General features: G+C 46.2%; 1 long non-coding RNA gene across 2 annotated transcripts; it reads left to right on the top strand.

Annotated features, from left to right (window-relative positions):
* The first annotated feature begins 691 nt into the window (after window positions 1-691).
* Window positions 692-14,265, top strand: LOC143439378 (uncharacterized). Of its 2 annotated transcripts, none has more exons than XR_013107648.1 (3): window positions 692-868; window positions 970-1,100; window positions 12,553-14,265. It is a non-coding gene; the product is annotated as an uncharacterized LOC143439378 (long non-coding RNA). The 2 variants fall into 2 exon arrangements; XR_013107647.1 differs by having other exon boundaries at window positions 970-1,343.
* The last annotated feature ends 7,582 nt before the right edge of the window (window positions 14,266-21,847 follow it).

Here is a 21,847-nt window from a genome sequence, read left to right as displayed (position 1 = left end):
AGGGCTGCAGAAGGAATCTTAACTAGTGGGTCTTCACATTTCCTTCCAGCTTAGACATTCTGCCTTCATCGGCTGCCATCAGCAGCTGGCCGCAATAGGACTGAGTTTTGTACTTGATACATTTATTGAAAAAAATCTATTTCCCAGTTAATTAAGAAAAAGATTAATTAAAGTGCTTTATGGTTGTAACTACTCACTGTACTCCCCCTCCCCCTCCCCCCCTCCCCCAGTGAGTTTCCTGAGCATGCCCCTGAGCACTCTTCCCCATGCCCCAGCCTCCCAGAGGACACACTAAAAGGACGGTGTAACATTGTTTTCATTCCTAAATTACATAACCACTCTCAGTGCAGAATATGATTTAAACAGACAGAAGAAGCACTGTTCTTTTGAAATGTCTTTAAAATGATAATAATGGGCTTAACTATTTAACTCTGAGAGGGTGGGAAATGGCCTGGAGGAGTTATAAAATGTAGCTTTTTAAAGAATAATGCTAGCATTAAATGAATATAAATGGTTTGTTTCAATTTTGTGTGTATGTGTGTGGGGGGTAATTTTAGGGAGTGTATGACAATCCAGAAAACCTCTTCCCTCCCTCCCTCCCTCCCTCCCTCCCTCCCTCCCTCTCTCCCTCTCTCCCTCCCTCCCTCCCTCTCTCTCTCTCTCTCTCTCTCTCTCTCTCTCTCTCTCTCTCTCTCCCTCTTTCCCTTTGTTTTCCTTCTTTACCTCCTGCCCTTTGTTTACTGAACTCTTCAAGAATGAAGCATTGGCACAGCCCATGGCCTACACTGTGATCTGAGTGCTGTGGACCTGTGTAAACAGCAGCCCTGCCTAGAGCATCCGAGAAAGCCCTGCCATACTCCTTGCAATGGTTTGTATATGCTTGGGTCAGGGAGTAACACTATTGGGAGGTGTAGCCTTGTTGCAGTGGGTGTGTCACTATGGGTGTGAACCTTAATACTCTCATCCTAGCTGCCTGGAAGTCAGTCTTCTCTTGGAGGCCTGCAGATGAACATATAGAACTCTCAGCAACTCCTGCACCATGCCTGCCTGGATGCTGCCATGCTCTCACCGTGATGATACTAGACTGAACCTCTGAACCTGTGAGCCTGCCCCAATTAAATGTCCTTATAAGAGTTGCCTTGGTCATGATGTCTGTTCACAGCAGTAAAACTCTCACTAAGACACTCCTGTAAAGGACTGAGAGTCACTGAGGCAGCCATGGTGAACCAAGCATTTCAAGTCCTTGTGCTACGGTTTAGATGTGTGTTCCAGAAATGACCCTCTATCGGAGGACGGGTTCTCCAGCCCATGGCGCTAATGCAAGCTGCTGGGACCTTTTGGACGTAGGGCCTAGTGGTTATTATCTAGTCCTATAAAGGCTTCTCTTTGAAGAGCATGTCCGGGCTGGGTATCTCCTTGTTCTCAGTTCCAGGCATCATGATATGAGACGCCTCCTCTACCACATGTTTCTGCCATGATGCACTATGCCACCAGACCCTAAGCAACTGGGTCAATGGATCATGGATGAAAGCTTTCAAAACTGTTAGCCAAAATAGATGTTTCTTCTTTTTAAGTGGATTTGCCTCAGATATTTGTTGAAATATCAGAAATCTTAACTCTACTGTCAATCTCCTCCATTGTCAATCCAGCCACCGTTCCCTATTCCGTGGCTACTACCTGGAGCACATCTTGACTGCATTCAGGTGGCTGCTTCCACCCTGCCCTCCACTCCACTCTCTACCCACTCTTCTCTTCGGGGCCTCCTCTTCATCATTTGACATAAAGCCAAAGTCCTTGAATTAGATACAAGACTAGCTCTAACTGGTTTCCTCCCTCCTTCCCGCCACACAGAATACCGTTGTGTAGTTCCTTCAAACACAACGGGACATTTCTTTGCACTAGCTGTTCCAACTGCCAAGGACTCTCTTCCCCAGGAATCTATAGAGAAACTCTTTTCCTCCCTTCCAAGTAAAGGTTTCCTGTAGCAGCTTGTGTTAACGAATGCTAATTACAGTCCCTGAAAAACTACACTAGAATGTCTGCGGGTTTGTAGCTTCTGGGAACCTGCCCCCAGTTGGTTCTGGTTCGTAAATAAAGTTTGTGGCAGCCAGTGGCTGGACAGGGCAGACAGAGGTGGGACTTTTGGGATTCCTGGGCTGAGAATAGAGCAGAAGGAGGAGAGGAGAGGCACCACACCTGAGAAGGTGCTAACAGGAAGGCATAGCCACCAAGGAGGAGCCGGGAGAGTATGGCCCAAGAGGGCTGCCCAACTGGGTCCAGAGCAGCCAAGGTAGAATACAGAATGTAGTAAACTCAGGATCATCAGAGGGTTAGGAAGTATCTCAGCCATTGAACTGTTTTAGGCATATCAAAAAATTAAGGCTGTGTGTGTGTCTTTCGGAAATGCAGAACATTGGGGTGGTAATGGGAAAGAGCCATTGGGATTTATTTCAATAATTAATACTACAGTTTCCTGTGTTCAGCCTGCTTTCTAATAGAACCAAGAACCACCAGTCCAGGCGTGGCACCACCCACAATGGCCTGGGTCTTCCCCATTGACCACTAGTTGAGAAAATGCCTTCCGGGCTGGTGAGATGGCTCAGTGGTTAAGAGCACTGACTGCTCTTCCGGAGGTCATGAGTTCAAATCCCAGCAACCATACGGTGGCTCACAACCATCTGTAATGAGATCTGATGCCCTCTTATGGGGTGTCTGAAGACAGCGACAGTGTACTTACATATAATAAATAAATAATTAATTAATTAAAAAAAAAAGAGAGAGAGAGAGAAAATGCCTTCCAGCTGGGTCTCATGGAGGCATTATTTCCTCAACTAAGATTCCTTCCTCTCTGATGACTCTAGCTTGTGTCAGGCTGACACACACATGCCTCTGCTTCAGCTCCTGTCTCCTGCTCCTGTTTGAGTTCCTGAACTAGCGTCCTTCAGCAATGGCCTAATGTGGACGTGGAAGCCATATAAACCTTTCTCTGCCCAACTTGCTTTTGGCTAGGATGCTTCCTCACAGCAGTAGGACCCTAAATAGGACACGCGACATCCATCCCTTCCCACTCGGTATCCACTATTTTTATCCTAGAAAAGAGTGAATTCGATACTAATAATAACAGCTACTGTATCAGCCAGGCACTGTTCTCAACATAGACATTCGTTTAATCTACACCTGAGGTAAAGGCAATAGCTCCTTAACCCCATCTGGCCCGTCACTCACAACATATGCCACATACTGTTCAACCTGAGAATAGAGAGGAGAAAAGATCAAATCCATAGTTGTCCAATTAAAGCAAGCTGTATGGCAGAAGGCACCTGAGTCTGGCCAGCCTGTTGTCTTAAGTTGAGATTTGAGCCTCTGCTGGCCTCTTGAAGTCCCTTTTTATGGGAGAGACAAGGTGTTCACAGGGGTGAGAGATCTGTTATACATTGTTAGAAAGATAACAGTGAAAGAGAAGGATCATGGGTAAGCATATACATTGTATGAACGGGGTTGCAAGCAGTTTACATCAGATCTGAGAAACAGGAACTTCTCCTTAATTACAAATAGAAACCTTAACTTGCATGGACTTAACACAGGACAAGCAGAAGCATATTTTAACTACAAACAGAGACCTTAACCTACACAGTATAGTGTTCCTGATTTGGTCTCCCAGAATGTACAGTATATGTCCTGCTGTCCATTTTTCCTTCACTGGGATGTAAGATGAATACCCAGGAGGATATGGTTCTTAAGCATGTATGACTGAAAGATAATAAATGTCCAAATGTCCCCAAAACAAGTTTGAAGGAAGAGAGGAAAGAAGGGAAGAAGGAAGGAAGGAAGGAAGGAAGGAAGGAAGGAAGGAAGGAAGGAAGGGAGTTGCAGCCTATAAGTCATTCTAATAAATTCCTTCTATATACATACATGTATAGAGAGATTCGTTCTATAAGTTCTGTTACTCTAGAGAACCCTGACTAATATACCCCTGCGCTGTAAGAAAACTCAGTAAACTCATTAGTTCACCCTCCTAGGCTTGGGTGGAATTGTACTTTGGTCTGTCCTTGGTTATCAGAGGCAAGTAGACATTTGCTTACCATCCACAGGGAAAGCTCACAACATACTTGGTGTGGTGGTTTGAATAAGGTTTGGTCCCCATTGACTCATGTGTGTGCATGCTTGGCCCACAGGGAGTGCCACTGTTAGGAAGTGTGGTCTTGTTGGAGTAGGTGTGGCCTCTTTAGAGGGATTATGCCACTGTGAGGGGGGACTTTGAGGTCGCCTAGGCCTAAGCTCCACTCACTGTGGAACTCCAGTCTCTTGGCTTCCTGCAGAAGACAGTCTCCTTCTGGTTGCCCTTGGGCTTGTGGTCCTGGATACTGTAAGAAAGCAGGCTGAGCAAGCCATAAGAAGCAACCAAAGGAACAGCACTCCTCCATGGCTTCTGCATCGACTCCTGCCTCAAGTTACTGCCCTGAATTCCCACAGTGAAAACATGTGACCTGAGGGTTGTAAACTGATATAAGTCCTTCCCTTCCGTGGTAGTGTGAATAAGCTTGGCCCAGGCAGTGGCACTATTAAGAGGTGTGTGTCCTTGTTGGAGTAGGTGTGGCCTTCTTGGAGGAAGTGTATCACTGTGGAAGTGGGCTTTGAGACCCTCCTTCTAACTACCTGAGAGATTCAGTCTTCTGTAGAACTCTCAGCTCCATCTCCAGAACCATGTCTGCATGGATGCTACCATGTTTCTCACCATGATGATAATGGGCTAAACCTCTGAAACTGTAAGCCAGCCCCAATTAAATGTTTTCCTTTATAAGAGTTGTCTTGGTCATGGTATCTCTTTACAGCAATGAAACCCTAAGGCACATGAGAAGAGTGACTGTAGTAGAAACAGAGGGTGAGGAGGACATTTGAGCTGCAGAGTCATCACTAGGACTAAAAAGACTTTAATCATCAAGAAGAAAACTTTTGCATTAACTTCTTCAAAGCAAGAGTAGGAAGGAGCTCTCCATTATCCATCACTATCGAAATGCTAAGCCCTGCGAATCAAACTGGGTCACACGCTTACCATTGATTTTTAAATATACTTTAATTTTTATTAGCAGGCTCTTTGGGCTTATTGCTCAATAGAAGAGTAGACTGTTTTTCTCATGAGAGGATATTTAGACTAGAAGTTACCTTGCTGGCTAATAAAAAAGATGAAGCAGGGATGGCCAAAACATAACAGGAAGGCAAGCTCTGGAACCCGCTGACTACACCTATGGTCAAACCTCAGTGGGCACTCTAGCTGTTTCTCTTACAGGTTGTTAACATTAAACATGCGGTTCTCATTAAAGCCCTTCTCAGCTCCTATCAGAACTGAGACAATGGCGTTTCCAGATTCAGCAAAAACAAAAGGGCAAGCTTTTGATGGGGCTGCAAGGTGAAATGAACTCAGTAGTGGAGTTAAGATGCCAAAAATGAAGCTGCCTTTTCTACATACACTGGCCACCAATCGACAGCTCCCACTCTTGATGTTAAATTGCTTTCCCCGGGGGTCCAGGAAATTTCACAGTTACTTGTTAGTCTTTGATACTTAGGTGGTGTTAATTGTTTTAAAGCCAAGAAAACTTTATAGATTCTAACACCCCTCTGCCCTGAGAACAGCCCAGCTCCCTCCTCTGGTTCCCCTCTGGTTCTCCTTCTCATTAGCCTGCTTCAGGGTTGTCACAACAAGCAGTGGCTATTATCATTCCAAAATAATCCAAATCCCACAGCTCCAGGGAACCATGTTTCTTAGAATCTTGTAGGGCCAGAAAGGGGTCAATAGCAGACCGCTTGCCCAGCATGTGGGGGTCTGGGTTCAATCTCAAGCACTAAAATGAAAGAGAGAGATGTCATTCTACATTTTTAAGTCTACAGTCAGGAGGTCTGTGCAGCACATATAGGTATTGTATTTTTTATTATGGGGGGGGGTCATAGTTGTTATTGTTGTTGTTTTGAGACAAAGTCTTACTATGTAGACCACGATGATCTCAGATTCTCAGAGCTCCATCTGCCTCCAACTCTGTCTCCTGAATGTAAATGTATCCTCATACCTAGCCCCATTGAGGATGAGGATAAGAATGATATATTATTGATTCAAGATCTGGCACATGTATGTATATGTAAATGTATACACACATATGTATATGTATATATGTGTGTATATATGTATATGTGTATATGTATACATGTATGTGTATATACATATATGTATATGTGTATATGCATACACACATGTATATATGTATATGCATACATACATGTATATATGTATATGTATACATACATGTATATATGTATGTATATGTAAATTTATGTTGTTCTAGTCTCTGATTATTGCCACTTCTGAAAGAAATAGCTGTTTTCCTATCCTTTTCTTTAGTGGCCAAAATCAGACCCAGAGGAAAGGTTTCCTTTGCTCTTTAAAATAAAATGCCCCTGACCTCTTGAACACACCCCCATCTTATGCCCCACCTCCTGTCTTGGGCGATCTGGGTGAGTGCCATGGAAGCCAGAAAACCAATGTTGTTCCTTTGATGGGCCCCACATGAAGTTCTGTCTTTAGCCTTTCTTTGCCAAAGCTTTGCCTGTGAAGTCTCCTGGCAAGGCTACTTACTATGACCCTGTCTGTAACAGCTCTGACAGGCAGGGAGAAAGCTACAGAGACCTAGGGAAGAAATTTCATACTTTCCTGGGCCTCTTTGAAGCTTCATACCTTTAAAAGTGGGAGATCTCACAAATGAGGGGCCAGAGCTACAGCAAACCCAACACCCTTAAGAGAGAAAAACAACTGCTATGTTCAAGGGCCCCACAGCAAATTGAGGTGATGGTCATAAAACATTTTTACTTCTGAGGAAGGGAATCTCTTTAGGGCAGGTAATGGGGTGTTAAATACCAAGGGAGCAGAGGCAGGACCCAGGATAGTAACGTGGAGACAGGGAGGTGCAGGGAGGGAAGAAGCTGCTTCTGCCTTCAGATACTCACAGCCCATGGGAAGAGAACCAGGAATGAGAGAAGGCAGAGAAAGATCAGTACCTTGGTAATTAGAGATGCCCAGCAGTGGGTGACATCTGGGGGCCATTGAGTCCCCATGACCACATATCAGAAATAGCCCAGTAAAAGCCATTCTTTAAAAAAAAAAAAAAAAAAAAAAACTCTTGAATCACATCCATCAACAACTATCTATCATCTATGAATCTATCATTTATCTATCTCTATATTTATCTCTTTCATCTATCTATAATCATCTATTATCTATCATCATCATCTATCTACCTATCCATCTGTCATCTCTCTATCATCTGTCTATCAATCATCTATTGTATATATGTATGTGTATGCGGACACACACACATGCCATAACATGCATGTGGAAGTCAAAGGACAGTTTGCTGAGTCTCTCTTTCATACCAAGTGGGGCTCAGGTATTGAACTTAGTTCATCAGGCTTTGCAACAAGCCCCTTAACCTGCTGAGCCCTCTTGCTGGCCCAGGCAATTTTTGTATTCGGTAAGGAACTGTACTAAGGTCAACGTTTTGCAGATCTTGAACAATTTCAAAGCAGAAAACCTCTCCTTCAGGTGAGATCGTATGCCATGGCATCTCAACTTAAGAAACAGCAAGGAGAGGGATCATGGCTCTAACCTTAAACCTGACCTCATCCCCAGGACATCCCTGTAGAATCTCTGAGGTGGCAAACATGGTCCCTTCCAATGCTAGCCCCTCCAACTCTTCATTTCTCTGATGGTTTTACAAAAATTAAGCTCTCTTATCCCATTTTCTCAGCCTTCTCCTGAGGTGCCCATAAGCTTCTTTAGGTGTGGTATCGCCAAGATGCCAGTGCTCAAGGGAAGCAGGACAAATCTAAGTCTGTACGAAACCCCATGCTGCCCAGCCCCCTCTTGGGTGATGGCACCCAGCCAAGGTACAACAGCAAGAGATGGCAAAGGGTGAGCGTAAAGCTTTGGTGTGCCCAGCTTTGGTGCAGATGGAAGCAGGGGTAAACGTACCCAGAGCCTTGCCAACAGGTGGAGTTGTTTTGGCCAGGCCATGAAAAACCCCCTTGAAGGTTCTGTGAGCTTCCTGGTGGAATCTAAGAGTGAACATGAGAACTGCCCCAACTCTCAAGGAGGCGAATTTGAGATGACTGTGGGCTGTCATAACAGCCGTCCAACCAGGGTCCTCCCTTCCCTGCTCAGAACTTGCAGGCTCTCAGCTTTTTAAAATCCCAACAGAAGCAAGGTTTTGGTCATAGAATTCTTAAACTACTGGAGCCGGTGGGATCGTACAGTCTCTCTCCTGCCCCTGTGACCACTCTAAGTAGAGAATGTTTCTTTCCCCTTTGAGAGGAAAATAAAGAGAATGAAGCTGTGGAGAGTTGCCTGTTTCCCACTACAAAAGGCCCTGCAATTAATTGCATATTGTATTTCAGTCTGAACCTATTTGGATGTAAATCCTAAACAACCGTGTGCCACAGAGGAGACTCCCTCCGGCCGGAATAGAACATCTCCATAGCTCCAGATCATGCTAAGGATGGAGTCCAGATAGAGACCCAGCTTATCTGTCTGCCGAAAGGTCAATCGATGGGTTAATCAAACAAACAGACAAACTCATGCAGAAAAAGTACTAAACAGCACTAAAAAAAAAAAAAAAAAAGTCAAATCTGTCTTTATATATGACAAATTCTTACAAAAGGAAAAGTGTGTCTGAATACTTTTAAAAGGCAGACTTGTAAATGTTTATATTGAAAACAGACAGGAGTGGAAGGATAAGCCAGCAAGATGCCACTACGGTAGAAAGAAGGGGAGGGAGAGAAGTGGAAAAGATGAAAAAGAAACTGAGGGCTGAAGAGATGGCTCAGCTGGAGAGATAGTAACGGCTAGGCTCATGACCAAAAATATAAGACAAATTTAGCTGGACTAAGTTTGAATACGTATAGTTTTGTATATTTGACATTGGAACCAAGACATGTTTCATGTAAATAAAAACTTAAAGTAAATTAGAAAGTGTTAATACTGGGCTGAAGAGATGGCTCAGAGGTTAAGAACACTGGCTGCTCTTCCAGACGCCTCGACTTCAATTCCTAGCACCACAGGGTTGCTTACAACTGTCTGTTAGCCCACTTCCAGGGGTCTGGAACCCTCTTCCTGCCTCCTCGGTCACTGCACATAGATACACACAGGCAAAACACTCCTAGACATAAAATAAAAATAAGTCTTTTATTACCACTAAAATATCCTAAATGTATATGAGTCTTTAAAACTTGCCAATCAAAGGACACATATGTTGGTCTATGAAGTTCATGTCCAGACTGCAGGTAAAAATATGTTATAAATGAACAAAGTATTTTGAATCTAACCTTAGGTGTGAGGAAGCCACATAGCAATTTTATTAACACATGAGATAATAACACGATGCCGAGCATAAGCTTGTCTCTGGATGTATTCTTAGTGTATGGCGGTGATGTGTGTCACGATCTCATCTAGTCTCCTCCCTTCGGATCCACGTCTCATTCACTCGCAGGCTGAGGGACTCCCGTTGCTTCTCATTCCCCACCACAGGATACCTGAATCATGGGGCTCATTAAAAAGCCTTTAGTCTGGAAAGGTGTTAGCACGGCAGACGCCAAAAACCCTCTCTGCACCTGAATAATAATTCTGAAACAAACAATAATAATAATTCTGAAAGTTTGGAGAGCCACGAGGCCTCCCCATCTTCTTGTACCTCTAGCCTGAACTCAATGGGATTTGAGTAGAAAGGCCAGAGCTGCTGGGAAGGGAGACCAGTTCCTCTGCTCTGGAAGAAGTCACCCTGGAGTCCAGTTGACTCCAGAGGATTTGCTTGAAAGTACCAGATACTGAGCTTGCCCTGGGGTGCACAGCTCAGGATCAGGGTGCTGAGGGCTGAAAAGGGGCAGGTGGAAGACGAGGATGAGGGCATACCGGCATCATATGGCACCTCCAGTCTTCTCATCTGTTCCTATCATTTAAGTGTCTGAACAGGGGCAGCTTCATTAGTGAGCAGAAGCCGCCACAAGCTTCTGGAAGCTCTAGAGTCTTACACCAAACAAAGAATAGTTGCTTCCGGAGCCCAGGCTCTTGAGCCCGCAGGGTTTCTGAGGCGCTTGTGGGGATTTCCACCGGTGCGTCCCATTGACCTCCAGGGGTCGCTGTTCTAACACCTCAAGGCCGGTGCTTGAACCAAGGTCATCATCTCCCAGTAGACAGAGACATGAAGAACACACAGTAAAAGCAGAGGAAAAAAAAAGTCGGGATGTTGGCTCTGCCTGACTGTAACCCTGGACAACCAGCCCGCCCGTGGTGTTATAGCTTGGCTGGTTCCAGCCTTGTTCAGTACCCATCTTTCTCCTAGAGTCAGAAATCTAGGCCTTTTCCCAGTTTCTTTGTGTGGATTTCTCTGTGTGTCCCTGGCTGTCCTGGAACTCACTCTGTAGACCAGGCTGGCCTTGAACTCAGAGATCCACCTGCCTCTGCCTCCCAAGTGCTGGGATTAAAGGCGTGGGCCACTACCTCCCTGCTTGAAGGAGGATTTTCTTTGCCCTCTGGACCCCTGTCTCAAGGCCTGGCTCTTCTAATCACTCCTGTCCTCTTCTGGTTCCTAACAGCTCCCTCTTTCAGTTGGTCAGCCAGCCTTTCACTCAACAGCAGATGCTGCAGACACCCTCTGACACATCAGTTCCTGTAGTGACAACTTCCTTACCCTCTGTTATTAAGCCCTGTCTGGGACCTCATTCTTCTCCTCTGCCCTACTGAACTATAAACTCTCCAAGAGCAAAGACTGTATCTTGCTCCTTCTACAGACCCACAGTGCCCTGCCTCTGGGAGCAGGGTCAGTGAACGTGCAACAGCAAGCAACTGTGGACAAACACAGTCCAGAGGGGAGGCAGTAAATACAGGCCTGGGAAGACAGTCCAGGCTCAACACTTAACTGCTGGGTAGTTGAAGAAAGACTCTCTGTGAGCCACAGGCCCCCAGACTACCTTCCTGGGATTGATGGGAGACTGCGCTGGTCAAAGCTGTTATTATGGTGGTTTCTTTAGGCAGAGTGTGCACTGGGGCTGCGGTGGGGAGGGCATATCCATTGTATTTCTTAGATCTTCTTGGTTATAATTGCTGACCAAAGCCAGTGTGAGGCCTGCCTGTAATCCTCAGATCCCAGGCCAGTGGTTAAGGCAGCATATGGGGAGGGGTACGAACTGGCTACCCATACACTTGTATCTGTGTAAGACTGGGTGAAAAGACCCAGGATCTCTGCCAGTGTTGAGGGGTGGCGGCTTTTCTCTAGCCCATGGCCCCACGTGAGGAGTTAACTGGATGTGGCCTCACATGGGTGACTTACAATCCTCTATTCCCCTCCAAGATTCCATGCTGCTTCAGTGGGGAAAGGGGCTGTGAATAACAACACGGGGATGTTGTTATTGTCACCGACTCTCTGAGGAAGGGGACAGCGGGATGCACTGAGCCTCATTTCCCAGAGAGGAGACAAAACCTGACCAGAAGAAGAGACTTATCCAGTGTCGTTTCTGCTGTTCTTCTAAAGACAAACATGCGTTTTGGAAACCGAGGTTTGAACCCTAGCTCTGCAACTCCACTGCCTACGAGGGTTTGAGCGAATCCCAAGCCCAGAGCTTTGTCTGTGCAACTGTTGGTGGAAGACCATGGCTGATGCTTCTTCTTTGCTGTGAGGGTCAGAGGAAGGGATGTTCACCAAGGGTCCATGACTGAGTCCATCACCATGTCTCTGCACAAAGTGATGGCGTTGCCTCTCCAAGACAACGTGACTGCTCAGAGGCAGGGAACAGCTGTGTCCCAGGAGGCAAGGCTGCTAAAGGCTTCAGGAGAGGAAGGAGGGTGGGTTGTGAGGAGAACAGGTTAAAAACAAAACAAAACTGGAAGTGGTAAGTTTAAAAGTTTATCTTATCAGTAAAGCACGTTCTGGGGATGGAGCATCGCCATGCTAGCTAGCACAAAGCTGTGGGTCCAATCCATGGCACTATTAACGTGAATGGTAGTAAGTGCCTGCATTCTTAGAATTTGGGAGGCTAAGGCAGGAGGGTTGTTGATTCTAGTGCTAGCCTGGATTATATGGGAGCACTCTGTCTTTAAAAAAAAAAAAAATCACTGGGGCTGGAGAGATGGCTCAGTCATTAAGAGTAGTGTCTGCTCTTCCGAAGGTCCTGAGTTCAATCCCAACAACCATACAGTGGCTCACAACCATCTGTAATGTGGTCCAATGCCCTCTTCTGGTGTGTCTGAAGACAGCTACAATGTACTAGTATACATAAAATAAATACATAAATTGTAAAAATCACACAGTGAGTTCTAGGACAGCCTGGAGAGACCCTGTAGAAAGATCTTGTCTTAAAAAAAAAAAAAAAAAAAAAAAAAAAGTCAAACTGCCAGATGGTAGTAAAACTTTTTAAAAGATTTGAAGGATGTCCTGGTTCCAGGAAAATTAGTGGCTTAGGGCCTGAACCACATTCCCTGACCCTTTTCATTCATTTTTTTTTTCATTTATTCCACAGAAAAGGATTGAGTACCCACATGTCTGACGCTGCCCAGAGAGGACTGAGTCCCAGTTGTTCCAGTGACCAGGGAGGCAGCACAAAAAGACACCATCGGGGTGAAAATGGCTTTGGCTATGCTCACTGAGCTGGGGAAGCCCCAGAGAAGCAGACTTACTGAAGACATGCTTTCCTTTTATTTTTAATTACAGACTGTGTTTTTATGGCTGAGACTGGTCCACATATATCACTCTCTAAGCTGCTGTTTTTATTTGGTGGGATGTCATAAACATCTGCACTGTCAGAGTTATAAAACTCTGTAAATCTTGTCCCTGGCTGTGATGTATTTTCAATAGAGTGATGCCATATTTAGTTGGGTTTGGACATTTAGGTTACTTTAAGCTTTTTCCTCTGTGATAAATGTTATGAATATTGCTGTAGTTAACTGTGATCTTCTGCCATACAGATTGCTAGTTACAGGGCTCCTGGACATAAGATAATATCTTTAAAATCTTCTCAACAATTCATCAATACTTGATGCTCTAAATGGCTTTCTGAGGTGACTTTTGGGGTGCCTACAATAGCTGTGGCACTGTGAGTCCTTAAGTCTGTGTGGTGTCTGGAGAGCCAAGGCAGAGGTGGAAGTCTGAGTCGTAAGCCTTGGGGCACCAGGCTCAGCCCCTTCACTTTTTAATCCCAGCTGTGGTCACATCAGTTCTTCCTTTTGAAACCCACCCCTTCCCTGCGGCAGGTTCCACCCTGACCACTTTTGTGAGAATCCAAGGCAGTGAATGTAAAACACACAACTCTAGAATACAGTAGGAGCATAATAATTGCATACTGTTGCAGGATGACAGCCCCTTGGTTGGCACTAGCATAGATTCTTGTCCTCTGGAAGCTAATGCTTCAAGATGAAGCCTTAGTTCATCAGACCTGACACTGGAAGATCCCGAGGAGCCCCGTAGATAATAATAATTATATAATGGGGCCAACAGCCAAGATTAAGTCCCAGAGGCAGAAAAGACAGCGCGGAACAGTGATGAAGTGATTGTCAAGATGTCTGGGATTCAGAGGAAGAAGGAAAATGAGGAGGTAAAGGAAGAGAGGCTGGGGAACTGTGGAGGAGAGCCAGAAGAGAGGGCTGCCTCTGTCAGTGTCGGGAGGGAAGCAGGATGCTGTCACCACAGGCTAGCTGAAGGGTCTTCTGGTAGTCGGCTCAGCACCTAGTTCTGTGACTAACTCACTGCGTGGTACTGGACAAGAACCTACCGTGGCTGGACACTGGTACACCCATCTGCAGAAGAGCCTAGTACCTGCCCATCTTAGGCACCCTCTGGTCTATCTGCCCTGGGGCTCTTCACGTAATAGGAAGCCATTTCTAGGACTTAGTAGAACAGTATATTCAAAGGGGAGGGACTTGCTTAAGGAGACAGACGATGAGCAATGTGGGGTGACAGAGGAGCACAGAGGTAGCAAATCAGGCTGGGACCTCCCAGTCAGGGGCTGCCGCTCATATAGACATTAGACATCGGCAAAGACCACAAAGCGGTACCGAGTTAGCAGTCCAAGGACTGCTTACCTGACTTAAGGAGTAGGACCTGGATTTCAGTCCTTGCTCCTCCTCATTCTCATGGCTAGATGTCCTGATATTGCAGGCTGGGTTCTGTGAAACCAACACTGACAATGTTGGGAGCACTCAATGCCTGTGAAGGGAGGATGGTGTTGGGAGCACAGGATGCCAGTGAAGGGAGGAGGGTGTTGGGAGCACAGGATGCCAGTGAAGGGAGGAGGGTGTTGGGAGCACTTGATGCCAGTGAAGGGAGGAGGGTGTTGGGAGTACAGGATGCCAGTGAAGGGAGGAGGGTTTGGGAGCACTTGATGCCAGTGAAGGGAGGAGGGTGTTGGGAGCACTTGATGCCAGTGAAGGGAGGAGGGTGTCGGGAGCACAGGATGCCAGTGAAGGGAGGAGGGTGTTGGGAGCACTTGATGCCAGTGAAGGGAGGAGGGTGTTGGGAGCACTTGATGCCAGTGAAGGGAGATTGTCTTTGTAGCAAAGGAGACTCAGTCAGGAATGTAGGATCCTCAGCGTCTGTCAGTTCCTGGTTTCTAGCCTGGCAGTTTGAAATGCCTGGCAACCGTCTCTCACCACTTCCCTCCCCTCCTCCTCCTGCTTTAACTATGCTTCTGGTAATATGCTCTCTGCTGGGTCACAGTTCTATTTAAGGAAAGAAACACAATTTCCCTTCTTCCACTACTTCTGTGTGATTTGGCCATAGGTCTTGAAGTCAGAGTGTAGGGAAATGGCCCAGAAAAAGAGACCCTCAAGCTGGGTGGTGGTGGTGCAGACCTTTAACGCCAGCACTGGGGAGGTAGAGGCAGGCAGATCTCTATGAGTTCAAGGCCAGCCTGGTCTACAGATCAAGTTTCATGACAGCCAGGACTACACAGAGAAACTCCATTTTGAAAAACAAACCAAAAGACTGTGAAGCAAATATGCAATCTCATCGCTCACCATAGCTTCCTCTGCGCAAGATGGTGACGCTCCAACTGCATTGTACCCTTTGTGATAAGGCACTGACCTGGATCGGTATGGACTCAGGAATTCCCATTTCGTTCAGTGGGTTTTCTCTGAGTGTGTGTGTGTGTGTGTGTGTATGTATCTGTGTGTCTGTGTGTCTGTGTGTCTGTGTGTCTGTGTCTGTGTGTATCTGTGTGTGTGTCTGTGTGTATCTGTGTGTCTGTGTGTATCTCTCTCTCTGTGTGTCTCTGTGTGTGTCTGTGTGTATCTGTGTGTCTGTGTGTGTGTCTCTGTGTATGTCTGTGTCTGTGTGTGTCTGTGTCTGTGTGTATCTGTGTTTGTGTGTGTGTGTCTGTGTCTGTGTGTATCTGTGTGTCTGTGTGTATCTGTGTGTCTGTGTGTGTATCTGTGTGTCTGTGTGTGTGTGTATCTGTGTGTCTGTGTGTGTGTGTCTGTGTATCTGTGTGTCTGTGTGTGTGTGTGTCTGTGTGTGTGTCTGTGTGTTGTGTGTGTCTGTGTGTCTGTGTGTGTGTGTGTCTGTGTGTGTGTGTGTCTGTGTGTGTGTGTGTCTGTGTGTGTGTGTCTGTGTTGTGTGTGTGTGTCTGTGTGTGTATCTGTGTGTGTGTGTCTGTGTGTGTATGTGTGTGTGTATCTGTGTGTCTGTGTATCTGTGTGTCTCTGTGTGTGTGTGTGTGTGTGTGTCTGTGTGTGTGTGTGTGTGTGTCTGTGTGTGTGTGTGTGTCTGTGTGTGTCTGTGTGTGTGTGTCTGTCTGTGCGTGTGTGTGTGTCTGTCTGTGTGTCTGTGTGTGTGTCTGTGTGTGTGTGTCTGTGTGTCTGTGTCTGTGTGTGTGTCTGTGTGTGTCTGTGTCTGTGTGTGTGTGTCTGTGTGTGTCTGTGTGTGTGTGTGTCTGTGTGTGTGTCTGTGTGTGTGTGTGTGTGTCTCTGTGTGTGTGTGTGTGTGTGTGTGTGTCTCTGTGTGTGTGTGTGTGTGTGTGTGTGTGTGTGTGTGTGTGTGTGTGTGTAATCCTGAGTCAACACTGGGCATCTTCCTCAATAACTCTTCACCTTCTTTTTTGAGACAGGGTCTCACGGAACTTGAAGCTCACCAACCGAGCCATACTAGCTGACAAATGAGTGTGGGGATCCACGTGTCTCTGCACTCCCTGCTGTCCAATGCAGGGTACAGATGTGTCCATGCATACCAGCTTTTATGTGTGTGTGGCGGGAAGCTGAGAATCTGCACATTCCCATGCTTACATGACAGGAGCTTTTACCATCTGCGGCATCTCCCCATTCCCCACACCGTGAGTTTTAATGTTATTTGTGATGCACCGTTTTTTCCAGATTTGGCCATTATGAACCCAACAGGATGCAACCTAGCTCTTTCTGCTTTGCTCCCGTTCTTTACTTTCTGACCCAAGATGTTTCTGAGATAGCTTGTAAAATTACCCTATCCCCATCCACACCCTCACACCCCCCAACTCCCACACCCCCACACTCCCATTCCCTACCCTACCCCCCCCCAGCTGGGAAATCATCTTTCTCTGAGGATCAAGCCTTGGTTCCTTTCAGTGGTAAGTTCAGAATTTCTGCTCTTAGGTCACTGGTTGTCACCTTTCGTCTTAGAAACTCTTTGGAGTATACTCTGAGGAGTGTCAAGGGCTTCCGTGACAAGATGAGCTGAGGAGTGTTAAGCTCTAACTCTGATAAGTGCCCGTACGGTCCCTGGTTTGGAGAATCTGGTGAAACGTGAATCCTATTGTTATTTCACTATTGATAATGACATGCTTACATCTTTTCACTGACATGGGGGAAGGACAGATCATGTGACTGTCATGCCAGGCTGGGCCCAGACCTCAAGGGAAGGAAGGACATTGACAAGGGACTGGAGGCCTGGAAGCCAGAGGGTCCTTCTATTTATTTATTTGTTTATTTATTTATTTATGGTTTTTCAACACAGGGTTTTCTCTGTGTAGCCCTGGATGTCCCGGAACTCTCTGTAAACCAAGCTGGCCTCAAAGTCACAGAGATCCGCCTGCCTCTGCTGCCCAAGTGCTGGGATTGAAGGCAAAGCTTGTGCCACCACCACCCATAGCCTCAGAGACTCTTCCTCCAGGACACTCTTTAACCCCAAAGGATAGAGTAGAACTTTGTGATACAGAAACGAATAGTCATCACCTTTATCGGTTGATCAAAATTAGCACCCCCAAGCAGGGATGAGTTCATACCACATGCCTCCTGATCTCTGCACGGAGAAGCACAGCTTCCTGGATGTGGTGTGCCACCGCACACCCACCGGCAGAACCTAATCACAAGGGAAAGACTACACATGAAGTCAAACTGAGGGACAGTTTACGAAATAACTGACCTGATACCTTCCAAAGTATCGCAGTCGTGAATGTCTAGGAAGCATGAGAAAACCAACACTAACGGAGACCAGAAGAAAAAGTAGCTTTAAAGACCATCATGCTGATGGGAGGGAATAGGGCTGCAGGTTAGACCTACTATGACATAGACTGGTGTTAGATTTCTCGTTTCCTTCCTCCTTCCTTTGTTCCCTGACCCCGCCCTCTCTCTAATTTTTATTTCTTTCTTTTTCTCACCTTTTTTTTTGTACTAGGGATTGAACCATTACATGGTAGTCCACTGTTCTGACAGTGAGCTATTTTAATCCCAGCTTGATAGTAAATTTCCAGATTTTTTTAATGTGGTTGTATAAGAAAATCCTCTTATCATTATAAAAACACACAATTGAAGAATTAAACGGTGAATAGGCAGTGTGTATCTAACTTAACAAAAAAATAACAACCCAGTATGATAGATTAAAAGTAAAAAAAAAAAAAATTTGATAAAGCAATAGGAGAATAAAAGCACTTAATAATTGTCTTAGTCTGATGTGAACAGACACCATGACCAAGGCAACTCTTATAAGAACAACATTTAACTGGGGATGGCTTACAGGTTCAGAAGTTCAGTCCATTATCATCAAGGCAGGAACATGGCAGCATTCAGACAAACATGGTACAGGAGGAGCTGAGAGTTCTACATCTTCATCTGAAGGCTGCTAGTGGAAGACTGACTTCCAGGCAGCTAGGATGAGGGTCTTAAAGCCCACACTAACAGTGACACACCTACTCCAGCAAGGCCACACCTCCTAGCAGTGCCACTCCCTGGGCCGAGCATACACAAACCATCACAATAATTTTGGGTAGACAGAAGAGGCCTTCTTGTATTTTTTCTCTGGGTTTAAAATTATATTTTATGTAACTAAAATTCAAATTCCAGGGCACCTGAAGCCTTCCTCTGGCCTTTGCAAACACTGCATGCAAATAGTGCACCGTCAGGCACATACACACACATGTAAATTAAAATAAACCAAAGCCTTAAGGAAAAGAAATGAATTCCAATGTAAAACATGGAAAAAAAAAAAAAAAGAACTCTGATAAGAACCTTGAAAAGGGTGCTTTGAGGGTGGACTTTGGAAGGAACTGGGAGGGTCAGAGAGAGACCAGCATTTTAGAAAGGTGACCTTTTCTGGGCCTGACAGAAACTATTTCTGCTCTGGCTTGTAGCTGCTTTCAGTACTGTGCTGTTTGGAAGTCACGGGAATGAAGCTCTTCTAGAACCTGCCTAACTGAGACCGGTGGTAATTAGCATTTCTGTGTCAAGGCACTTGAGGGCTGCTGCCTACTGGAAAGGGGCCTACCTTCATGTTATCAAACGCCAGTATGGGCACATTATACACTTTTTTGCCTAAGTTTTGGAGAAACCCTGCCAAACCCATGAAAGTTGACTCTGAGTCAGGTAAGGCGGGAGTTCTTTGGTTCAGTGTAGGGCTGGTCTCCCTCCCAAGCTCCAGCCCAATTGGGATGCCTGGGTCTGCCCATTCTGTCCTGGACACATGCTCTTCCTGTTGCCTGCCCCTATTTGATACTTAGCGATTCTGACTCAGTCAAGACTGAGGGCAAGATCTCCTGCTTCTCAATCTCGGGTTTCACTGACAGTTAGACAACCGGGGTTTGTCTTACTGTGAACTGGCTATTTTCTAACCAAATTAACATTGAATCAACGAGGAGAGAACTCTGAACAAGAGTATCAGAGCTCTTCAAGAAAGAACAGACTAGAACTGTTGTGCAGTATTAGAACAGACTAGATAGGGGAGTGGTGACAGCCAGTTAGCCTTCCTTCCCTGTCAGCAGCTCAGATCAGCTGATGTATCTCAATGCTGGGCCTCAGTTTCCTCATCTGTGAAATGGAACAGATGTAAAGAAAATGACTAGAGTTCTGGCCTGGGGCTAACTGTCTGAAACCTAACATCAGTAGATCTAGGCTGGGACATGGTCTTGTCTCCTGATGTCTCACTATTGATAACCCCAAGTGATCTCTACCCTCCCACCAGAGAGCTGGGGGCAGGAGAGTCTTGGGATTCATGTTCTTCTCTCCTGTCTACCTTCTAGGTTCTGTCCCATTACCTTGACAGCTGCCAATGGGCCACTTTGCATGCCTCTGGTGGTTTTCATGAACCCTAATGACTGACAGTGCTTGGAAGTCAGCCATACTCTCGGCATCTGCAAGCGAGTGCGTCTAGAGACTCAGAAGGGCTGTGGGCTTTACTTTTGCCCTGGTGTCCCTAAGGCAAACTGAAACCCAGTGTTGATATCGCAGTCTGAGGGCCAACGGTCACATCCTCAGCCTCACTGAAGACCCTGGGACAGCAGCTCCATCTAAGCCCCCACCCCCGCAGCAAGAGCCTTGGCCTCCTCACTGGCCTCTCACCCGGGACACCCTTATTCCTTATTTCTCTGTTCCTGCCTAGGCCTGGTTCCTTGACACCCGCTCACAACGAGGATGAAAGACCACATTGGACAAAGTGACTCCTACAAGCTGACTGACCGTTTTGTTTTGTTTTGTTTTGTTTTGTTTTGTTTTGTTTTGTTTTTCGAGACAGGGTTTCTCTGTGTAGCCCTGGCTGTCCTATAACTCGCTCTGTAGACCAGGCTGGCCTCGAACTCAGAAATCCGCCTGCCTCTGCCTCCCAAGTGCTGGGATTAAAGGCATGCACCACCACTGCCTGGCTCCTGACTGACTTTTCTAAGCCTCCATTTTCTTCTCTGTGGAGTATGATGAAGGAGGCCTCACGGAGTATGTGGCATGCTGAACTCCAGGCCTGATGCAAGAGAGCGCAGTGAGCCATCCTGCTGAACTGTCTCACCTGGTCTTGTTAGTTAGGTCCCTGCTCTCAGTCTGTAGGCCTCTGGCTTACTTCTCAGCATTCTGCTGTCTAAAATAAGCATCATTTCTACTGTTCATGTTCCTAGACAGGAAGGCTCCATTTATTTCACTGGGTACACTGGAATGGTTCTTCTTTCATGCTGGAGCAGGGCAGAGGGTGCCCCAGAACATAGAACATGGACCTTGGGCCACCTAGGATACCATGGGCATCTCCCCTGGGAGCAGAGAACCACCTTGGTCAGATACTGGAATATCCTAGAACAGCCATAGGCAGCATACCCATCTGAGGATCAAACAGCCTATCAGGAATACCCTGCTGCGCACAGCCTACTGGTACTTGAGGGTTGCTTCACCAGGACAGACGCTGCCCTCCCTCCCTCCAAGAGGTGCATTGTCAAGGCAGCATAAACACCAAAAGGGATCAAATGAATGCCATTACCAAATTAAATTAGATCAGGGAGTTTTCAGAGCCTCCTTCTCTCCAATCCCCTCCTCTCTTCAAGGTTCTAAGCTCTTGCCTCAGACTTTCCCTCTAGCCCGGCTTCAGTTTCACCAGTGAGGGCTGTCTCCATGACAATGTCCCCTCCTCCAACCTCTTAGTTCCTTCACACTGATGTAAGTCAATGTTAGTCCTGCCCGCATTCTGTCTATCCGGTCCATCTCTTGGCTTTCCTGAGGAGACGACAGTTGAGGAGAAGTAGGTATCCCTGCCAAGGTTGAGGTTAGGGTGAGGCAGGAAGAACTTTCCAAGCAGAGGAGAGAGGTTGGAAAGAGGACCTGAAATAGGAGAGAATGAGGGAGGCAAGATGACAAAATCGAAGTCCAGTGGGAGTCAGCTGAGCTAAGTCATGCAGGGTCTGTAGGCTGTGTAATGACGATGGCCATTGACCTGAGAACACAGAAAAGTAATAGCCAGAAGGTGGCTAGATCAGAGGCTGGAGGCGTTGCTCTGCTACATGGAGAACAGTCAGCAGTGAGCAGGGATAGCTTAGTGAATAAACAGTTACAGCTGCATAGAGCCCTGATACTCAGAGATGAGCTTGTCTGGGCTCTGATGCTCCGATATTGCTGTCTTGAAATTCCAAAACACATGATATTATTGTTGGGCATGGTGATGCATACATACCTTTAATCCCACATTTGGGAGGCAGAAGCAGGTGGATGTCTGTGAGTTCAAGGCCAGCCTGGTCTACAAATCAGGTTCCAGAAAAGCCAAGGTTAATATAGAAAGAAGCCTTGTCTTGAATATATCTTTGTATATATGTTTTTAGATGAATTAATCATGTATAGGTATGCGTTTGTATCTGTGTGTCTGTGCATGTGTGTGTTTGTGTGTGTGTGTATTCGTGTTATATGAGAGTTCTATGTCAGAGGGTGTTTTATGATAGAAGGTTCTCTCATTCTACAGTTGGGTCCTGGGGATTGAACTCAGGTTATCTGGCTTGGTGACACACATCTTTATTAGCTGAACAATCTTGCTGATCTTTGTGTGATTCAAGAGCAATCTCATATGCCAGTGACACTTCGTGTGTGATGGCCTCTCACTGCTTCCCTTGGGCTGCCCTT

The sequence above is a fragment of the Arvicanthis niloticus genome, chromosome 26 (assembly GCF_011762505.2).
Source record: "Arvicanthis niloticus isolate mArvNil1 chromosome 26, mArvNil1.pat.X, whole genome shotgun sequence".
Taxonomy (NCBI): Eukaryota; Metazoa; Chordata; class Mammalia; order Rodentia; family Muridae; genus Arvicanthis; species Arvicanthis niloticus.
Note: the sequence above shows the minus strand (reverse complement) of the source record. Positions and strands in the feature narration are given on the sequence as shown.